At 37.5% G+C, this 20,552-nt stretch overlaps 1 long non-coding RNA gene across 1 annotated transcript in view; it reads left to right on the forward strand.

Annotated features, from left to right (window-relative positions):
- The window catches only part of LOC138755404 (uncharacterized), a 14,850-nt gene extending 1,367 nt beyond the window's left edge, over window positions 1-13,483 (forward strand). Inside the window, exons 2-5 of the long non-coding RNA XR_011352261.1 lie at window positions 2,399-2,443; window positions 3,691-3,797; window positions 6,694-6,770; window positions 12,556-13,483. This is a non-coding gene — a long non-coding RNA (uncharacterized lncRNA). The remainder of the gene's footprint in view (window positions 1-2,398; window positions 2,444-3,690; window positions 3,798-6,693; window positions 6,771-12,555) is intronic.
- The last annotated feature ends 7,069 nt before the right edge of the window (window positions 13,484-20,552 follow it).

The following is a 20,552-nucleotide window of genomic DNA, read 5'->3' on the forward strand; positions in this document are numbered from 1 at the left end:
ATGAAACATTAATTAAATAACATTAATCTGTTTTCTGACCATAAATTTGCAAAAAGAAACTACAGAGCTCAAAAAGTGTAGTCTGCCTGTAGTTTGTTTTTTAGATTAAATATCTTGGGTGGTCTAAAAGATCATGTTGCTACAGTATATTTCAGAACACATTAGTTCATCTGTTTTTCATGTGACTTGGGAATCACTAGCAAAGCTAACGTTTGTCCTTCCAGCAAACAAAATAATTACTGGAGGAACTCAACTGGTCAGACAGCATCCATGGTTAGAAATGGGCAGTTTTGACTCTGAACCTTTCAAGAGGAAGATGAAAAAAAATGAAATTGCAAATTTCAAGGGGGGATGGTGTGGTGGCCATGAGGTAACATGGTATAGGACCGAATGGGAGGGGTAGAGTTAGATAGAAGAAAAAATCCTTTGAGATTGTAATAAAGTTTGGCATATTGGGCATCATCAGTGGAAAGAGAATCTGTTAACTTTTGAGTTGAAGATCCTTCAAGGAGATAAATTCCCTGTTTCTCCTGACTTGGGTCTTAAGATTTTCAAGGTAGATAGTGAATGAACTGGGAATCATTTTCAAAAGTTCCATAGATCTGAAAAAATTGTAAGGTACAAAATATCTTTTTAGGGGGAGGAGAGAAAATACTATGGACCTTTTAAGATGACATCATTATTCAGGGAAATACTGGAATTTGCTATTAAGAAATTGGCGATGGAGCACTTGAAGCACAGTAGAAATGTCAGCATCATCGTAGATTCCTGAAAGATGTCAAAACTATTAGTGTTTTTGGCTTGCAACCCTTAGAATAGATTGGAATGTGTGACATTGGGGCTAATATACTAGGGAAGGCTGAGAATTGATTAATAGGAAATCGTAGCAATTTTTGGTCAATAATGGGTCACTTTGGTGTCACAGGTCTCGCAGTGTCTATAGGTAAAGTTAGATTTTTTTGGTTTTTTTTACATTGTTAGTAGGAGAGAAGTACAGAAGAAACCAAAACAAGGAAGGGGGGCCCATAAACTTTGAACAGAGTCCTAGGGGGCTATATTCAAAAATAAAATTGAGAATGGCTGCTTTAATCTATTATTCCTATGAATTCTTTTCACACCACCTTTCTGCCATGACCCCCGATTCTCAAATCCCATCCCATGATAACCTCGCTTCCTAATCCAGAGAAAGTGCCATACAGATGAGGGCAGTTCACAATTTTTTTTGCTTGCATGAACCTTGTTCATCCTCCAAGGTGTAAGGTAAAAACATCATGAGTTGGGACCGGAGAAGGAGTCACCCAGTACTAAGGAGTAACAGGATGCAGGTGTGACCTTGTACGCTCAAGATAAGTTTGGCAATAACAAGCTGATGAGCAGCAGACTAACAGAGAAGGGTAGCAACAGCTTATTCATTGGACAATGTAATGGTATGATAATTTACTAAGTGCGTGTCCTGAGGTATAAAAAAAAAACACCACTTGCTGATATCGGGAGAATGCGCCTTCTCCAACTAACACTGTTAGTTGCAAGTGTTACAATCCGGTAATAAAGAACCTTGATTTCGACTCAGTCTGGTGTCTGACTCATTCTCGAACAAAGCAGACCTAACAGAGGCCAATGTTGACCTCAACTGTTAAATAATGGTGTAATCATTGCCATTAAAATGGCTGAATGGGATGAAAAAATATCTGATAGAATGCATCTCTGCTTGCAACCTGAGATTCAATGGGAGAAAGGGGGTTCCCCTGCAGAACATTGTAATAAGTTTATTTTAAATCCAGAGAGGTAGCATTGTAAGAGTCTCTGGTCCATGGGCCTGTGCTGCTTGAATACACCAATGTGACCAATTAACTGACTAATCCTGTGGAGTGTGGGAGGAAACCCTTGAGAACAACCCCTCAGTAATGCAGGGGTCATCTATACTGTTTTGCCATCTTAAGTGCATTACAAATAATTTGTATCAATTTGGGCTTTTATTTTCATAGCATTTCAATAGTTATAACATAGAAATAAATTATTGTGGTTATTTTATAACCTTAAAATTCCTCTAACTTGTTTTGTTTTTCCATAGTTCGGCCAAATTTTAATCTTGATGCAAGTTAAAAGAGTTACATGATTAATTATTTCATGGCGACTGGTAGAACTTTGCATCTTTTCATAGTTTACCATTCTGCTCAAAAGCAACCTTTTACCTTGTTGTTGAGAGGAAACATGAGACACATTTTGACAATGATATGATCAAAGGAGTTAGTAATTAAGTGAATTTATGTAAATTATATAATTTTCTTCATTATACTTGAGGAAACAATAACCTTTCTAATAGCTTCGGTGTACTCAATCTGAGATGACATACCAAACAATATGTTAATTATAGATTATCTTGCATCTTTCCTTGTAGAGTCATTGGTCATGCGGTTTTAAGCACCTAAGGAATTTATAAATTGTAAGTATACCCTCTTTTATATCCATTGTGCCCAAAAAATGTTAATTAAGATAGAGGAATTCAAAATGTATTTTCTAAAAACTAACAAAGATAACAGTTATACAAAGGGATGATCTACCTCTCTCTCTCTCTCTCTATTATATCAACACTGTTGAATGCATTAGTTGCCACTGAGTTTCAAAAGTATTTGACTTATTCCAAGAATAAAGAAGGTATGGAAGACTCCAGTTTGTTGTTTTATATTTGTAACTTTCAATTTTTGTTTAATTATTATAAACATTTTCTACATCTTCAATCTATTTCCAGATAAAATAATTGAGATTGGAATTGTTCACAAACCGCTTTTAAATTCTGCCCTCTGAGAAATAAATGGGTGTTTTTAATGGTATAATTAATGAGTGTTGTGCCATTTTTGTAGAAATTAAAAATAAAAACCAATTGTGAAATGTTTTGCTGCACCAGCAATTCTGTTATAAATAAAACTATTTATTTTGCTTATTTCATTAACTTGTTTAGTGTTGTCTAAAATTATTACTTTTGCACAAAATAATGGCAATTGTTAAGAGTTATGTATCTATATTGCTTGAGTTTTAAAAATTCTCCATAAATGATAAATTAGGTTACAAAAAGGCATGGGAATTTTTTATGGTCTAGCAAGTGAAGGTGTCATCATAAATCATGGTAGCAGCTGTTTGATCTAATTTAGATGATAAATTGCCCCTTGCCATAGGGGCATCATGCTCTTAGCTGTCCAGTGAACCTGACCATGCCCCTATTCTCTAAAGAAGAGAAAGGTAATGGTCAGAGAGTTAATTCTGTTGAGACTTCAATAGACCTTTGTTCAGTTGCCTCTGTGGGATTGTGATCATATTTCAAATCTGAGTGGTGATGTGAACTTCCATTGGATATGTTTCTATAGTTGAATTGGAATCTGTTACTGTGCCATGGAACCAACCGTTAACTTTCAACATGAAGATTGTTAATCTTTCAAAATAATAATATGACCTATTACTGTTAAGATTTTAGATTTACCTTGCTATGAAGAAGATCATTTAAATAAATATTCTCAGTCAACAACCATTTTAATGTTTAGTTTTGACTGGGGAAAAATATCCTCCTAATTAAAATGCAAAGAAATTCCTTTGTACAAAGATTTTAATTTGAACTTTTTCTACAACATCCATATATAATTTTTTCCCTGTTATAACTTGAAAAATGAAAATCATGAATTCATTTGTTTATCAAAGTTACCTTGCAGATGGCAGATATTATCAACAGACTTTCTCTCAGAAACAGTAAGATATGCAACAGTTAGATGTTTATATCTACTTGATGATGTCTGGAGAGCAAAAAGGTAAAAATTGTATGTTTATTTCTTGTGATTTGTAAGAGTCAATTAATAAAGAATTCTGTGGTGGAATGTACCAAACCACTGTTTAAAGATTTTATAAATTTTAATTTATTAAATGAAATTAGTTAAGTTGGAATGATTTTTGCTGGAACTGTGATGACAACCTTTGCCGTTTACCCATCTGATAATTACGATGTGGAAACTTTAACTCTGAGCTACCAGCATCAAAACATTTATTTACTCAAAACATACTTTTATGAACTAAAAATGTAACAATTAAAGTAATTAGTTTATTAATAGCCTCTATTATTTACATAGAGTATTTAAAATTAATTGAGAAAATGGGTGAGTCTATTCAATTCCTGGGTTTTCAGAAATTGCAGTATTAGTGTAGTTTGTTTTGTAGTTTGATGGAAATAAAACTTAATATATCTTTACAGTTCAATTTGGGGCAATTATTTCTAATAGCCCTATTGAACTACAAGACTTAATTTGTAAGGGCATGATGTCACAAATGCTTTATATTGGAATTATTTAATAGAGCATCTAAGCAAATTCTGTGTTGTAATTTATTAACAAGCTCTCTTGATGGGAGTGAGATGAAAAAAATCACTTCAATCTGACGGAATTCACAAAATTTCATAGATGAGACTAAAGAAAGTTCTCGGTCATTGGGCATACAAATTAGTGGGTTTATTTGTCTGCATCCATTTCAAAGTTAAGAATTCCTTTTTGATTGCATTTCTCACTTGTTAATATGTGGTTATTCTTTCTCTATTTTTGGCATGATGGTTCTCATTAATACTGCATTCTTAGCATGGTACAATTTAAGCAGTGGAGCATGCCATCTGACCCATCAAGCCTGCCCTGCCATTTGATAAAAATCCTTGTTGATCTAGTCATGGACGTTGTACCTGCGTACCTGTTCCCCATAAACCCTTAATTCCCCTGTTTAAAATCAGTCTTCAGACCACTGATTTTCTATGAATCATAAAGATGAGACTTCATCAATTGCATAATCATCAGTTTCTTTTGCAACTCATTAGATTGGAGATTTTTTGTCAGAGTACATACATGACATCACATACAACCCTGAGAATCCTTTTTCCTGCAGGCCTGACAGAATTTCCACTGATTGGTAGTGCAAAAAAAAACTTTACATGGTGTAAAACATGTAAACAAAGAACTGTAAACATATAAACAAATGTAAACAAACCAATACAGAGAGAACAAAAAGAAAATCAATAAAGTGCACCAAGTCCTTAAATGAGTCTCTGATTGAGTTTGTTATTGAGGAGTCTGTTCCTGAACCTGGTGGTGTGAGTCTTGTGGCACCTAGACCTCTTGATGGTAGCAGTGAGAACAGAGCGTGTGCTGGGTGGTGTGGGTCTTTGATGATTGCTGCTGCTCTCAGAAGGCAGCATTCCCTGTAGATGTATTCCATAGTGGGGAGAGTTTTGTCTGTGATGTCCTGGGCTGTGTCCACTACCTTTCGGAGTGCTTTCTGCTCAGGGGTATTGGTGTTCCCATACCAGACTGTGATGCAGCCGGTTACCACATCTACGTTCTACCACGCCTCTGTTGAAATTTGCAGGGTTTATGAATAAGACTGAATAAAATAGCTTTAGGTACTTCGAGGCATGTGGTGTAATAATAGTACACTTCCAATTTAATTGCATCAAAAATTTCAATCTTGATTCTCTTAAAACTGTGGAATATTAACGGTAAAGGTTCTATTATCATGATACATTTAGAATGTATCATACATCAAATTCTTTAACTTCAAAAAGAATACAGAGGATCGCCACTTTGTCCAGCGCCCCTCACAGAAATGAGTCCCCAGCGATGAATGGTTTACAAGACCATTGCTCTAACTACTGAGCTATCGAAGCTATTTGAAATCCCGAAAATATTTTCTAGTCTGTTAGATTATTACTTTCTGAAACTTAAAAAATATAACCAACAATAATGCTAATCCAACATATTAATTTTATTTCGACAGTTATTGGTTGGGGAATGTTTATAATATAAGGGGAATATCCCGTTTAAATATTGCAGATTTACACTTTAGATACTTATAAAATCCTTGATCAAATACAATTACCAAAACATTGCATTTAATGAAAGAGAATCTGAAATATGTTTTAAATATTTATTTTAAAATTAATTTGGTTGGTTCTATACTGTAAATAGGTCAGAATCATTTTTCTTGCGAATATTAAGCTTAAATATTAGAACGAGATTTAAATCGTGCAGCATGACAGAAAATAGACCTGTATATGAATTGGAGGATCCTCCATAGGACATTTTATTTTTTTAAATTTAGACATACAGCACAGTAATAGGGCCATTTTGGTTCACTAGTCCCTGCTGCCCAATTTACTCCCAATTAACCTACACCCCCGCAGTACATTTTTGAAAGGAGGGAGGAAACTGGAGTCCCCGGAGAAAACCTGCGCAGACACGGGAGAATGTACAAACTCCATTCAGACAATGCGGGATTCGAACCCAAGTCTGGACTTGATCGCTGGCACTGTAAAGGTGTTGCGCCAACCATGCCACTATTTTAATCTTCACTGACTACCAAACATTGCTTTTGAAGAACTGCAGTTCTGCAGATAAATAGTATTGATAAAGATTACCAAATGCTGCTCCCCGTGCATGAATGATGTAATTATATTACCACCGTATGAGTTGTAATGTCTTATTTGCTGAAATGCAGTGATTTTTAAAAAAAATTTAGAGATACATATGGTAACAGGGCCTTCCGTCTACAAGCCTGTACTGCTCAAATATATGTGATTGGTGACATTTTTGTTTAAATGTCTGAAAGAAATAAGATGTGTTTGATGCTTTAAACCCTTATTCATGATTAATTTTGCATATCATATTATTACAGGTGATGGCCAAGTCCACGTCTTGTATTGATTATGCATAGGAATATTGGTTATGGGTTCCTCAGTGACTGTAGCAAACGTAAGTGTGATTAATTAAAAATATAATATACACACCTCTGATGGAAAAAAAATCATCTGAATATTCTGCCTTTCAGAGTATTTTATTGAAGTGATGTCAAAAAAGTTTATTTTCAAACCTAAAAATGTATAACTAGGCTACAATTTAAATGTAGTTGTTTCATTCAATGCAGAAGTGTCCACGTGCTTTAAAAGGAATCATTAGATACTTTTTACTTATTCTTCCTTGTGTTGAGATGTGAAAATCTGTTGCACAATTTTTACACATCAATTGTAACCAAGTGTTACATGTTTCTTTTTATTTCTATGAACTCTTCCTGTACTGCAGTAAAACTAATCAATGTTCAGAAATTGAATAATTTGGCATCTGGCTCATTGGGGTCCAATTTCTCATGCATCTATTAAATTCACACCAGAGTTTACTGGAAATTGAAATGTATTACTTAATTCATTTTTTTAAAAATTACAGAAGTTGTACCTCTAATCCGGAGCTCCTGTGGTTTGGCACATTTTGATTCTGCTGCCATTAGTTTGTAGTTCTGCCACCAGGCGCTAATGTGCCAAAATCTGTTTATACTGCAGCTGAGTCTTTTGGTGATGCAGTCCTGTTAATTTTTTATTCAGCTGTATTTTGGCCCTTCAGGATGTCATAAAAGACCGAGAGGGCATATGTTTACATTGGGGGTTCCCTTAGGGGTCAATTTCTGTTTTCTGGCTATTTCTGTGGTCTGGCTATGGCTCGGTCTCCGTAGCCAGATTAAAGAGGTACAACCTGTACTAGGAATAACACTTAGTTGCTCCCAAAATGTGTAAATCCAGAATCACGGAAGTCCCGAGGGGGGCTCGATTATGAATCTTACTATACATTTTTGTTACTTCAAATAATTTAAAACATTTTACAAAGTTGTTCAGAATTATTGGTATTTCTATGCCTTGTGTTCTGCGACTTTTTTCAGGGAATAATGCTAAATTTCAAATCTTGTGCCAAGCATGTTGTTGCTTCCTGGTTGTAAAATAGTTGGATATACAAATGTGAAATTTTTCCTGGAATCACAGATATTGTGCTTGACAATTTAAAAAAAAATAGTATTTTGGGCAAGTTGTAAAAGGACTAATTTATCAGCACAAGCTTTAACACTCTTATGAAATGTTTACAAAATGTGCAATAGAATATTTTTCTCATGAAGAGTGTCCACGTGTGTTGTTGATTCTTGTAAGTAAAGGCTTTCCTTGGGAAAAGAAATGTATGGAGAACAATGCTGACCACAAATGAATTACAGCAAAGGTACGAGCTTCCACAGGTATAGAAGTAAGAATAATGTTGGAGCAGTGGGGATGACTTTATTAATTACTCTCCCGTAATGAACAAAAAGTCACTCATTTTATCAGCCTTTTGGCTTTTACAGACACTCCTTGCTACAAAAGTGAGTCAATTACTGGAGTGATGCCTTTGGCCTTATTACTATGCAGGACTGTTTGATGCATGGGAATGTCACGTTCTATTTTAAAGTAATTTGATGCTCCAAAGCTGTGTGGACCTTCCCCAAGTTATTTTTACTTTTAAGCTTTCTGGCACTTGTGCTAGAATCCCAGGGATAGAGTCCTCTATTGGTAGCTGATTCCTCTCAAAAGTTGACTTCCAGATCTTGGATTTTAACAGAATTCTCTCCTCCTTTCCATAAAAGAATTGTATTCACAGTTCTTGTCCTGACACTGGCAGCATCATTCATACAAACCATCTCAGTCTCTTCTACCAATTTGCTTTAATCATTATCCTGAGATCTTTGGGTTTCATTTGTCTCCCATTCAGAATATTCCTTTCTGTTCTTCCAGTAAGTCTATCAGAACACTCAATCCTTCAGGACCAATTTTGGTGGAATCACATAAAACATTATTTGTGGTTTTGCCTTTAGCTCTTTGTTGTTGAAATGAAGGTGAACAGTTTTATCATAGTGGGGGTCAGTCTGCACAGTGTAATATGCCTTGCAATGGAGCTTCTTGGTGGATATCAATCAAAAATCATAGATTTCATAATTATGGTTTGGTCTGTCCTGTTAATGTGTCATGCAGTTGGATTTGCCAAACACAAATTACTAACCAGCCGCCAACAGTACAAAATGAGCTCTGTTTTTCTTTTCTGGCTAGTTCATTAATTTTAAGTAATGTAGACATCACGGTTGAAGTAAAAAAAAAAAAACACACACAATGCTGGAGAAACTCAGCAAGGCAAAGTGTCCTTCATATAGCAACAGCAAAAATACTTAACCTACATTTCGGGCTAGAGCTCTTCAAAGTATTGGAAATTGTCAGCAGGCGTCCAAGGGAAAAAGTGAGAGGGGGTGGTGGGTGTGGTCGCAAAGGCAGGAGGTTTATTAACTTTAAAATTTGTGCGACCCTAATTTGAGGGAGCTTCCGCAGTACAGTACTGCCCCTAACTTGCAGGGAATCTGTCGGCCCATTGGGGGAAGAGGGGCTGTTTTACTTATAATGAAAGTGTTTGTCAAACACATCCTCCATCTACACAAAGGATGATATGGATACAGGCTCTGTTCTGGAAATATCCGTTATTCCAATGGTTTCAACAGAAATGCCACCAATGAGGATGTCTATTGGGGGGGGGGGTACAGAGGACATGGGGGTACAGAGGACATGGGGGTACAGAGGACATGGGGGTACAGAGGACATGGGGGTACAGAGGACATGGGGGTACAGAGGACATGGGGGTACAGAGGACATGGGGGTACAGAGGACATGGGGGTACAGAGGACATGGGGGTACAGAGGACATGGGGGTACAGAGGACATGGGGGTACAGAGGACATGGGGGTACAGAGGACATGGGGGTACAGAGGACATGGGGGTACAGAGGACATGGGGGTACAGAGGACATGGGGGTACAGAGGACATGGGGGTACAGAGGACATGGGGGTACAGAGGACATGGGGGTACAGAGGACATGGGGGTACAGAGGACATGGGGGTACAGAGGACATGGGGGTACAGAGGACATGGGGGTACAGAGGACATGGGGGTACAGAGGACATGGGGGTACAGAGGACATGGGGGTACAGAGGACATGGGGGTACAGAGGACATGGGGGTACAGAGGACATGGGGGTACAGAGGACATGGGGGTACAGAGGACATGGGGGTACAGAGGACATGGGGGTACAGAGGACATGGGGGTACAGAGGACATGGGGGTACAGAGGACATGGGGGTACAGAGGACATGGGGGTACAGAGGACATGGGGGTACAGAGGACATGGGGGTACAGAGGACATGGGGGTACAGAGGACATGGGGGTACAGAGGACATGGGGGTACAGAGGACATGGGGGTACAGAGGAGAAATAACTATCTCCTATCCTTACAGTGGTGTCAGGTGCCTGGGGCAGGGGTGGGGAGGGTTGCATGGCAGGGTTGCTGACTGTCCCAATGCAATTGTAATTGTTATGAAATCCTCTGTTTTGCAATTGGACACTGATGGGGTACTGGTTGGAACAGGGAGTTGGGGATAAATCCTGTGGCCGGCTTCATTTAGGCCCTAGCTGTTTCTTTTTCAGGCCGCTTACTCACTTTTTCTTTGGAGGTTAGTGTCTTTTGACCACCTCCATCTATTGAAGGATTCTAATTTGTGACTCATGTCCCAATTTGGGTTGCCATCCCCACTTCAGGTAATGTTCTCCAAGTTTTGGATTAGTTTTAAATTAAAACCCTCTCTCCCTCTCCTCCACCCCTGCCCCAAAAATACGGCAGTCTCTATGTGACCACTATTAAATCACAACTGAATGTTACCGCATAATGATAATCTCCTGTTTTTTGTATTGTAACTTCAACTGGCAAACCAGGAGGTATAATGGAATCTCCTACCTTCTTCCTTTTCAGCATGATCTTTTGTATCTTTTTATCCATCTTCTTAGTTATTTGGATGGTAGCCCTTGCTGACACCTGGTTTACCTTGCAACAGACTATGTTCTCAGCAGGATCAACGAAGGGCAGTTTCCCACCTTTTACTTCTGCAATTTCCCCCCAAAATTTCAAGGATGCACAACCTGGATTATTCTATATTCAAAATTACAATTGAGAGCTCACTTTTTCTCTTCACGAGCCTCAAGGACAATTCTTTTACCTTTTCCATAGTAACTACTTTTTTTTCAGGGCCCTGGTTTCTCTACTTCTTAGCAGTCTTGCCTCAGCCTGTCAGGTGACTTGGCTCAGCATGAGTCAGCACCGGATACACTAGGCTTCCAGATGCTATCCCTTCCTTTGGGATACACTAGACACTGTCCTGCTTTTCAGCTAGGATAGTCCCTACGCACTGTGCACTAGCTCCATTTCAACTAGGATGGTGCCCACCAAGTTCAATTTCTGCTTTCCTTTTTTCTTTGATCCTGTTTTAATAGAGATTCTCCCGACTATGCCAAATTTATTGCAGAAATTAACTCGAAGCCTAATCCACCATCAGAACTACATTTCAGTAGTTACACGAGTTCATATTTAAACAGTCGAAAACAGACAAGCCCAGCCAGATCTGAAAAGTGAACCATCGATAACCCTAATGTAAGTCTTTTTACAGGCAGCTCTTCATCCTGCTAACAGGATACATTATAGTAAAGCCACATAAAATAATAGAGCCCTATGCATTTGCCAATAGAAACATCAGCACAGGTAGTGGAGCTCTATGCAGTTACCTGTGCCTGCATTCTGGCAGAAGGAAAAACTGCCATTATTTGTACTGACTCACATAGTGTGTTAGGGATGAAACATTACTTTGGACAATTGGTGGAAAGATTGAGGATTTATTACCTCATCGGGATGTTTTCCTAGTGCTAAACCTTTTGGAAGCTACAAAGTTGCCACAGACATTAGCAGTAGTCAAGTGTGAGACACATACCTCAGCCGAGGATGAGGTCTCCAAGGGAAATCTGTTTGCCAACACAGTAGTTAAACAAGTAGCCTTTCAGCATCAACTTTTGCTACAGCCCCTTGGGCTGAATTGGGAGGGAAGGATATCCCTGCATGAATTGATGTCCAGCCGTTGCAGGAAGCCCAAAATCTGGCCTCACTACAAGAAAAAGGTACCTGGATCAAATTTGGATGCGACCGGGATATCAAGTTATGGCATCTCACAGTCAGCAGAGTCCTGAAATATATATTTGCCCTTGGCTTACCTGGCACATGACCAGGCACAAATGGACAAAGAAAGGATGCAGCATGCTATCAATAATGGTATGTTCTGGGAGAACAGTAACTATCGAAAAGGTAAGACGGACTTGTTTAGTCTGCCAACAAAAGAAGGGAAGGCAGCCACTAAGTTTGATTACCTGCCACAACCAGAAATGTCTTGAAAATTTAGTGATTTTTGTCCACTTGCCTGTTGAAAAGGGATTTAAGTAATAATAGTAGACATGTTTTTCAGATGGGTGAGGGCCTATCCAGCGAGGAGGGATGATGCTAGAACGGTGGTAAACAAACAGAAGCACTGCTCTTTGTAGTGTACACTCTGTGAAATCAGAAGAATAGAAAAACAGGACTTGCCCCTCATGTAATTTTGATGGGGTGTCCTGTGACAAAAGGCACGAAGCCTGTCATGACCTCAGAAAAGGTAGTGCCACTGTGGAATGATGAAAAAACGCCTAAAAATGTGTAAGCATTGTGTCAAGAGGCAGGGAAATTGTATGGGAGGGTTCAGATCGCCCAAACACGTTTAACTGAAGGTAACATGCACCCATTTAAACTGACAGGTAAATAAATGTGAAAGCAATAAATAGTTATTTTTCTCTCTCAGGTGAAAAGGCTTCTGTCTAGTGCTGTTAACGATCCATACAGCTATTAAAGTGAAGGAGAAACCTGACTGGATACGTGCCACCAGATGCAGGCTGCATCACGATGAAGAAATGGATATTGTAAAAATGACATCTTCCCCAAGAGAGAGGAACATTGCTAAGAGCAGAAGGCCACAAAGACTGGGAAACCTAACCAATGGCTCATGTCATTTGTATTTAATAACTGCAAAGATGAATGCTTGAGAGGACTAACATGAAGAAAGTAGTAACATTCTTAGGTTCTTGGAAGTCACTATCTCAGAGGATTTTTCCAGGATCCAACGCACTAATGGCATCGTGAAGAAAGCACATCTGTGCTTCTAGTTCCTCAGGTGTTTACGGAATTTAGTATGAGATCGGAAACCCTGGCAAGTTATAGATGTGTGGAGGAAAGTGTGTTGACTGCCTGCACCACTGTTAGGTAAGGAGGCGCCAATACCCCTTGAGCATAAAGCATTGACAAAGGTAGTGGACACAGCCCAGGACATCACAGGCAAAACTCTCCCCACTATCAAGTACATTACAGGGAACACTGCCAAGAGCAGCAGGCAGCAGCAGCATTTATCAAGGATTCACATCGCCCAGCACACACTCTGTTCTCACTGCTGCCTTGAGGAAAGAGGTCTAGGTGCCACAAGACTTGCACCACCAGGTTCAGGAACAGCTGCTACCCCTCCACCATCAGACTCCTCAATGACAAACAATAGGGACTCATTTAAGGACCCTTCGTGATGCACTTTAATTATAATTCTCCTGCGACAGTTTGTTTACATGTGTTTGTTGTATACATGTTTTTTTTGCACTATCAATAGGTGGTAATTCTGCCTCAAATTGTATGTGATGTCATGTGTTTACTCTGACAATAAATGAAAGAAAATGATCATTCACAAAGATTAGTCCATTAATGACTGATTCAAGTTGAAAGTCACCATAATGCAAGATGGTATCAGTGGGATAATCATTTTGAAATTCAAGGATGGTATATATTTGTTTAGAAAAGTTGTTTTCAATCAATCCTTAATTCAATGTGCTTAACAATATGAGATTCCCAGTCAAAAAAAATTAAATTATTGCTATAGAAAATGTTTATAAATGTGGGTTTAGGAGTAATGTGGGGTGCTGCAGTAATGATGCAAAAAAAAAAAAAACCACATAGCATATTCTTGTACTCTTCTGTCCTATTTAATTTTAATGGTCACATTTAAACAACTTTTATCCCTAAATGCCAGGAAGAGATTTGAAGATTTATTTGCAGACTATTGGTGTTCTTCGTATTGAGTGCATATGGCTTAAAAAAAGTAACAATGGGGCTGATTTTTGGTACATCCATAATTTCAGGGAGTTTCTGGTGATTTGCACATTAGTTATCAGGCAGTCCATATTCAGTGGTCACCACTTTTTGTCTTGCAATGTAAGTTGAAACCCTACTGCATATTATATACCTATATGTTGATGGGATGATCTGTTCTCGCTCTACAGGGAAAAGAATAGAATTGAATGTTGATTATTGCTGTCCCCATTCTGACTGTCTTCCTCTGTAGAACAAAATTATCGTTCTGTCTTGTCACTTTCTGCTTTGGATTCTGGTCATGCTGAACAACATATTTTCTGGATAATTGAAGTTTTACTGCAGATGATGAGTGTTTACTCTTATGAAGAAAACATTCAATTAAATAAATGCAAGGTAGATTGTATATTCTGCAGCCAATATCCACTTTTGATGTTCAAGATTTTTCTACCTTTTGCTGATTTTTGCAGTCGTAACCCTTGTTGGAGATATTTTTAATGTTTTGATTTATTAGACTCACACTTGAAATATAAGAAACAATCAACATGATGTAGAACTAAATTATAGCAAAATACAATTGGAGAACTTTGACAATTGCACTTTAAGAGATGATACTAAACCGCTTTTAAACATTACTAATTTTCAGTTAAGTGTGTTTTAGGACAATTCAAAGAAAGTAAGATTCATCTTAAAGAGGGAATTTTACTGTGAGGGGAAAAAAATTGGTTCTTTTTAAAAAATGAAGCTACTTCTGGGGAAAAATGATTATTTTTAGGAATGATCTCTGAAATTACAATTGTTTTAAATAATTTTAAAAAATGCATACAAGGGCATTTAGACTATCTAGTCTAATCCTCTATTTGACAGTAGATCTGTAACTTCCAAAAGTGACTCAAACTTTTAAAATGTGATAGATTCTTGCCTCATTTCTCGTCTTAACATTTCCCTAAACTTCTGATCCTTTCCTCAATGATCTGGTTTTTTAAATATCCATCCTATTTCCTATGTCTAGATTTGCCATAATTTTATATGTTCAAATTGTCTTTCTTCAGTCGTGTTGAAATCCTTCCTCAAAACTTCTAGAATCAGCAATATTTTCACCAATCTCATTTGCATCCTGTTTTTTCTATAACGTGGTGATGAGGACTGAATGCAATTCTTAAAGTAGCATAAATATCCTGTTCTTTTGTTCTAATCTTGACTAATAAAGGAAAATATTCTTTATCCCATTTTGGCATGTGCAGCTCCTTTAAGGATCTATAAAAAGACCAGGGGTGGCCAAACTTGCTTAATGTAAGAGCCACAAACGATAAAGCTCAGATGCTTGAGAGCCACAGGACATGAACAAAATTCACACATACATTTTTATTGTTACATACACATATATAAATTTTAAGAACTGCATATTAAATGCAATAATACTTATTCATGCATGCAGTTTTTAAACTTAATTTGTATTAGTTACAGTAATCACAAACACAAATATGTAAAAAAAAAATGTAAACCAAAAAATTAGAGATATTTTAATTAGATTTTCACCGTACAAAATTAGTCGGGTGGGCAAGAGACCGGCAGCGTGAGTCAGGCTGGCGAGGGGGGGGGGGGTCGAAATTTCTAGAATATTCGAATTTTCCATGAGCCGCATATTAAAGGTCAAAGAGCTACATGTGGGATCGTGAGCCACGGTTTAGCCACCCCTGATACAGTTTCTTCCTCCACACCTTTGAATAGCTTGTTGTGCACACCCTTGGCTTTTTGCAGCTCTAAATTGCATTTTCTCCAGATAGAATTCTGCTTGAATTTTTTTTGTCCTATCAAGGTTATACTACAACTATACCATTCATAATTCAATATCAGTGATGCAGTTGCATCATTGCAAACTATTCATCATATTGTTGCACTTAAGACAAAAGCAAAAGACATTTTCTGAATATTTTGCCATTCCATGAGCCTTCCATTCACTAAAACATTTGGCAGTCTTTACCCTTTGCTTAATGCTACTGTGGAATATAGGTATGGGTGCCACAAAAATCACACCACTAGGTTCAGGAACAGTTGGTACTCTTCACCATCAGACTCAACAATAAACACAAAGGACCCTTGTGCACTTTATTGATTTTTTAAAAATATATTCTCTCTGTATTGCACAGTCAGTTTGTTTACATTTGTTATCTGTTTATAGTACTTTTTGTTTACATGAATACACTACAGTTTTTGCATGACTAATTAATGTTAATTCTGCTATACCTGCAGGAAAAAGAAGCTGTTGTATGTGATGCCTGAAATCTGAAATATTGGATCCAGTTTTATGTTCTCCCTTAGTCTTTTAGTTTTATGATCATAAATTGAGTGCCCTGTAATTTATCCTTCAGCCCTGATGTCTGGCCTCCCACATCCTTTGATGCCATGGCTAATCAAGAACCTATCAATCTGTCTTAAATATACCCAATAACTTGCCCTCCACAATCACCTGTGGCCACAGATTCACTGCCCTCTGGCTCTCAAAAAAATTTCTGCATCTCTGCTCTGTGTTCACCCTTCAAACCTGAAGTTGTGCCTTCTTGTCCTAAACTCGATCGCTTGGGAAACAACATTTCTATATCTACTCATGACCTTTTCTAAAACTGACATAGTTTACATCAAGCCCACAGCTTTTATTGATCCTTGTTACCTTCTCAGAAAATTCAATAATTAATCAGGCATAATCTTCCATTAACAAATCCATGTTGACTATCTTATTGTTGAAATTATTAATAATCAACTTCCATATATTCTGGTTTCAATTTTGGACAGTTTTACTTGTGAAAGAATAAAGGTTGTAATTTTGACAATATGGTGAGGTGCATGGAAATTAGCCCGATGTTGCAGTGCTGACCTAAAGCTGGTGTCACTAATAATTTCTTCCAGCCCCAGCACATCTCTTAGATCACACGATCATCAGGATTCACCATTTAAACAACATTTGTGTTCTGTAAATTAAAAAAAGACTTAAAAGATCAACCATTTAAGATGGATTCCTTGAGGAAATTTATCAGAGATTTCAATGGAATTCTCATCCCAGAGAGCTATGCAATGTGAGTCATTAACGTTTATTTCCTTTCTTTGGCTTGGCTTCGCGGACGAAGATTTATGGAGGGGTATGTCCACGTCTGCTGCAGGCTCGTTGGTGACTGACAAGTCCAATGTGGGACAGGCAGGCACGGTTGCAAGGGAAAATTGGTTGGTTGGGGTTGGGTGTTGGGTTTTTCCTCCTTTGTCTTTTGTCAGTGAGGTGTGCTCTGCGGTCTTCAAAGGAGGTTGCTGCCCGCCGAACTGTGAGGCGCCAAGATGCACGGTTGGAGGCGATATCAGCCCACTGGCGGTGGTCAATGTGGCAGGCACCAAGAGATTTCTTTAAGCAGTCCTTATACCTCTTCTTTGGTGCACCTCTGTCTCGGTGGCCAGTGGAGAGCTCGCCATAGAACACGATCTTGGGAATGCACAGTTGGGTCTTCAGCAGCATGGATTCGATGCTTGCGGACTCTGCCAGCTCGAGTACTTCGATGTTGGTGATGAAGTCATTCCAATGAATGTTGAGGATGGAGTGGAGACAGTGCTGATGGAAGCGTTCTAGGAGCCGTAGGTGACGCCGGTAGAGGACCCATGATTCGGAGCCGAACAGGAGTGGGTATGACAACGGCTCTGTACACACTAAAATAGATACTGAGCAACCACAAACATAAAATTTCGGATGCATGAAACGGAATAGCTTGCATACATAAATAAGCACTTTTGAATGTTCGTTTTCATGGTCTCAACAGGAAATAGCTCATTTAATTTTAAAAAAAAAGCACTGCTTTTTAACACTTGTAATTAAAAATAAATTTGTAGCCAACTTTTATTCCAGTTCCTTATTTACATCACCCACACATTTAACTCAACTGATGTGATATGCAACATAAATTCATCATTGAATCATAATTTAATCAGAACATTTCATTCAATTCCTATTGAGTGATTTTTTTTATTTCTGCAAAACATTGTGTTTTGTGAAATATTGGCCCAAATTCTTGATTTTTAAAAAATATACAAATGCTAAATTCATCAATGCAAAAGAATAAAGGTTGCCATGTTTTGAGGGCCCCGATAGATATCTTTTGATTGCAGACGATGAAGGGTTTGCATCATACAAATGGATTTCAGGCCTTCCCACCCATGTGAACAAACAAAAGATTCTGCTAATTACTTTAAATGTATGCTCTCTAATTGTTAAACTTTGAAAGAAAGTTGGCTCTTCCTATTTATCCCATCAAGTACTAGTTGCGTGGTTTCAAAATCTTTAAAGTAATTTTTAAAAATTGGCACTGAGCAACAGCAGATCCTATACCTTGAACTTGTATACTGCTAACAGCCAGAAAGAAAGTGCAAGCATTTTTGTTTGTTAAATCTAAGAATGAAGAGGACCCATCCACTTTAAGCCAGCTCTGTGATTAAGTAAGATCTTTGACCGTGATTCCCTTTCATGCCCAATCTCTGGTCCTTAGCAGTCCTATTGACTGATCTCCATTATGGTCCAATTTTTTTTTACCACAGCATTAAATAAACGTTAATGACTCATATTGCATAGCCCTCTGGGATGAGTATTCCATTGAAATCTCTGGAAAATTTCCTCAAGGAATCCATCTTAAATGGTTGATCTTTTAAGATGAGATTGATTCCTATCTAGTTATTTTCCACCAGGAGAAACATCTTTGTGGATCTAATGTACTGGGAATCCTCAAAATATTGTGCATCTCAATCAGATCACCATTTCTTTCTAGTTTACTCAAATCTACCCTCAGAAATCAACATCCTGATTAATGCCAGTCCCCAATCGAGTGAACCTTTGCTGTAAGGAGAGCTAAATTTGCCTAATTTTATACTCCAACCACTTTGAAATAAAAGCCAGTGAACTGTAAACCTCTTGGGTAGGGAGACATTTTGAAGAAAGTGTCAACCCCAGACGTTGGAATTTGTAGCAATAGCAACAATACAGTCTCTTACAATGGATTAAGTGTTTAAAAAAATGTCTCTGCATATTATGTTGAGTACAGAAACTGGGATTCTTAGCAGGCTCCAGTGGTATTGTAGCAAGAACAAATTGTGATTTTCTTAATTTCTCAATTACATGTACTGACACCGCTACAAGTGCTTTTTTTTTTTTTTTTTTCGTTTTAATCTGGAGTTGTAACGAAATACGACAAAATGAATTTGTTTGTGTATATAATTTTATATTAAGATCAATATTTAAATTTTACTGTTGCATGTGTGGCTCATAATGTTGAAGAAATAACTGCAAGTATCAAATTAATGGTTAGAAATAAAATTACTGCAGGCTATATTTGCTTATTTCTGTATGTAGCATATGGACCTAAATTATTTTGCATTTAAACCCCCAGTGCATATCTATCAATAAATGCAGCTGTCCAGGCTTTTAATTATATTACACTGAAAGTGCCTTGTACCCCTGTGCTATATTGATCTTTAACATACTTTGAGAACATTTTATTGCATGGTGAATGTGCATCAGTCAATCATCAATCATGTTCAGTTGACAGCTTTTAGATATAAACTTAAGAAAGAGGATCAATTAGTGTAATGCCCAATTACTCAAATTGTCATCTTAGCAAAAAATGAAATTCTAATTCCTTTTTTATGAATATTTCTGTTTGAATATACTGTAGCTATACCACAGCTGCTGCCATTATTAATACAGGTTTCAGTGTTTTCAAATTATTTTCCTCTCTGTTACCTTTCATTTCTGCAAGTGTTAAAGTAAGTATTCTTAGTTCAATAATTTTTCTGGAATTTTTGCATTTGCATGCAAATTATTTGTGTTCTTTATAAGAATTGTTACTCTGACCTGGGCAACTAGAATAAGCTTTGATCTTTAAAGTCTCTTCATGAAGATCTTTGAGCAGATATTTATCAAACTTCTTGACAGTTGTGTTTTATTTTAGGAAGGAAGAGGAGGCGTTTGCAGTCTCCACATTTTCATCTACTGTAATTATTCCAGTGTATTGTAGGGTTTTTAAAATTTCTGTTGATGTGTTGGTTACTGTGTCTGATATGCATTTATGGTGATGAACTGATTTGAAACTAAAACTTAAAACTTGCAAGGAAATTAAACGGAGTTCAGCATTCCTTTGGCCTTGTACTTATTCTGATGAGATAGGAAAGGTACTGTGCCTAGCTAGACATCAAATTGTGGGCAATATTGGGCAGTTTCAGGTCTAAGTTCTGGAGTGCAATCAAAAAAGGGAACATATCCTGCAGAGGGATATTTATAGAGAGAAACATTTAAAATCCTGTTTCTGAAAGTTATTGGTGTTACTTAGTTGATACAAGAACAACCTATTGATGACAGCTGAAAGAAAAAAAAAGTACATTGAGCTCTGAAGGGAGTGCAGGTTTCAGAGAACATAACTCTTGGGGTATATTTTCCAAATAGTTGGTTGTAAAGTTTTAAAAAAATTCTTGGCTAAATGTGTTTTGAAGGGATGTGAAACTTAATCCAAAGCTGTTTGGAGAAGCATACAACAAGATCCACTCTATGCTAAGGATCATTAAATGAGATCTGAATATGAACATGAGATTGGCAAAATCTAAGCCATCCTTTTGAGGGGAACTGGACAGTGAAATTATGTGTGTGGT

Source organism: Narcine bancroftii, chromosome 2 (genome assembly GCF_036971445.1).
Source record: "Narcine bancroftii isolate sNarBan1 chromosome 2, sNarBan1.hap1, whole genome shotgun sequence".
NCBI lineage: Eukaryota > Metazoa > Chordata > Chondrichthyes > Torpediniformes > Narcinidae > Narcine > Narcine bancroftii.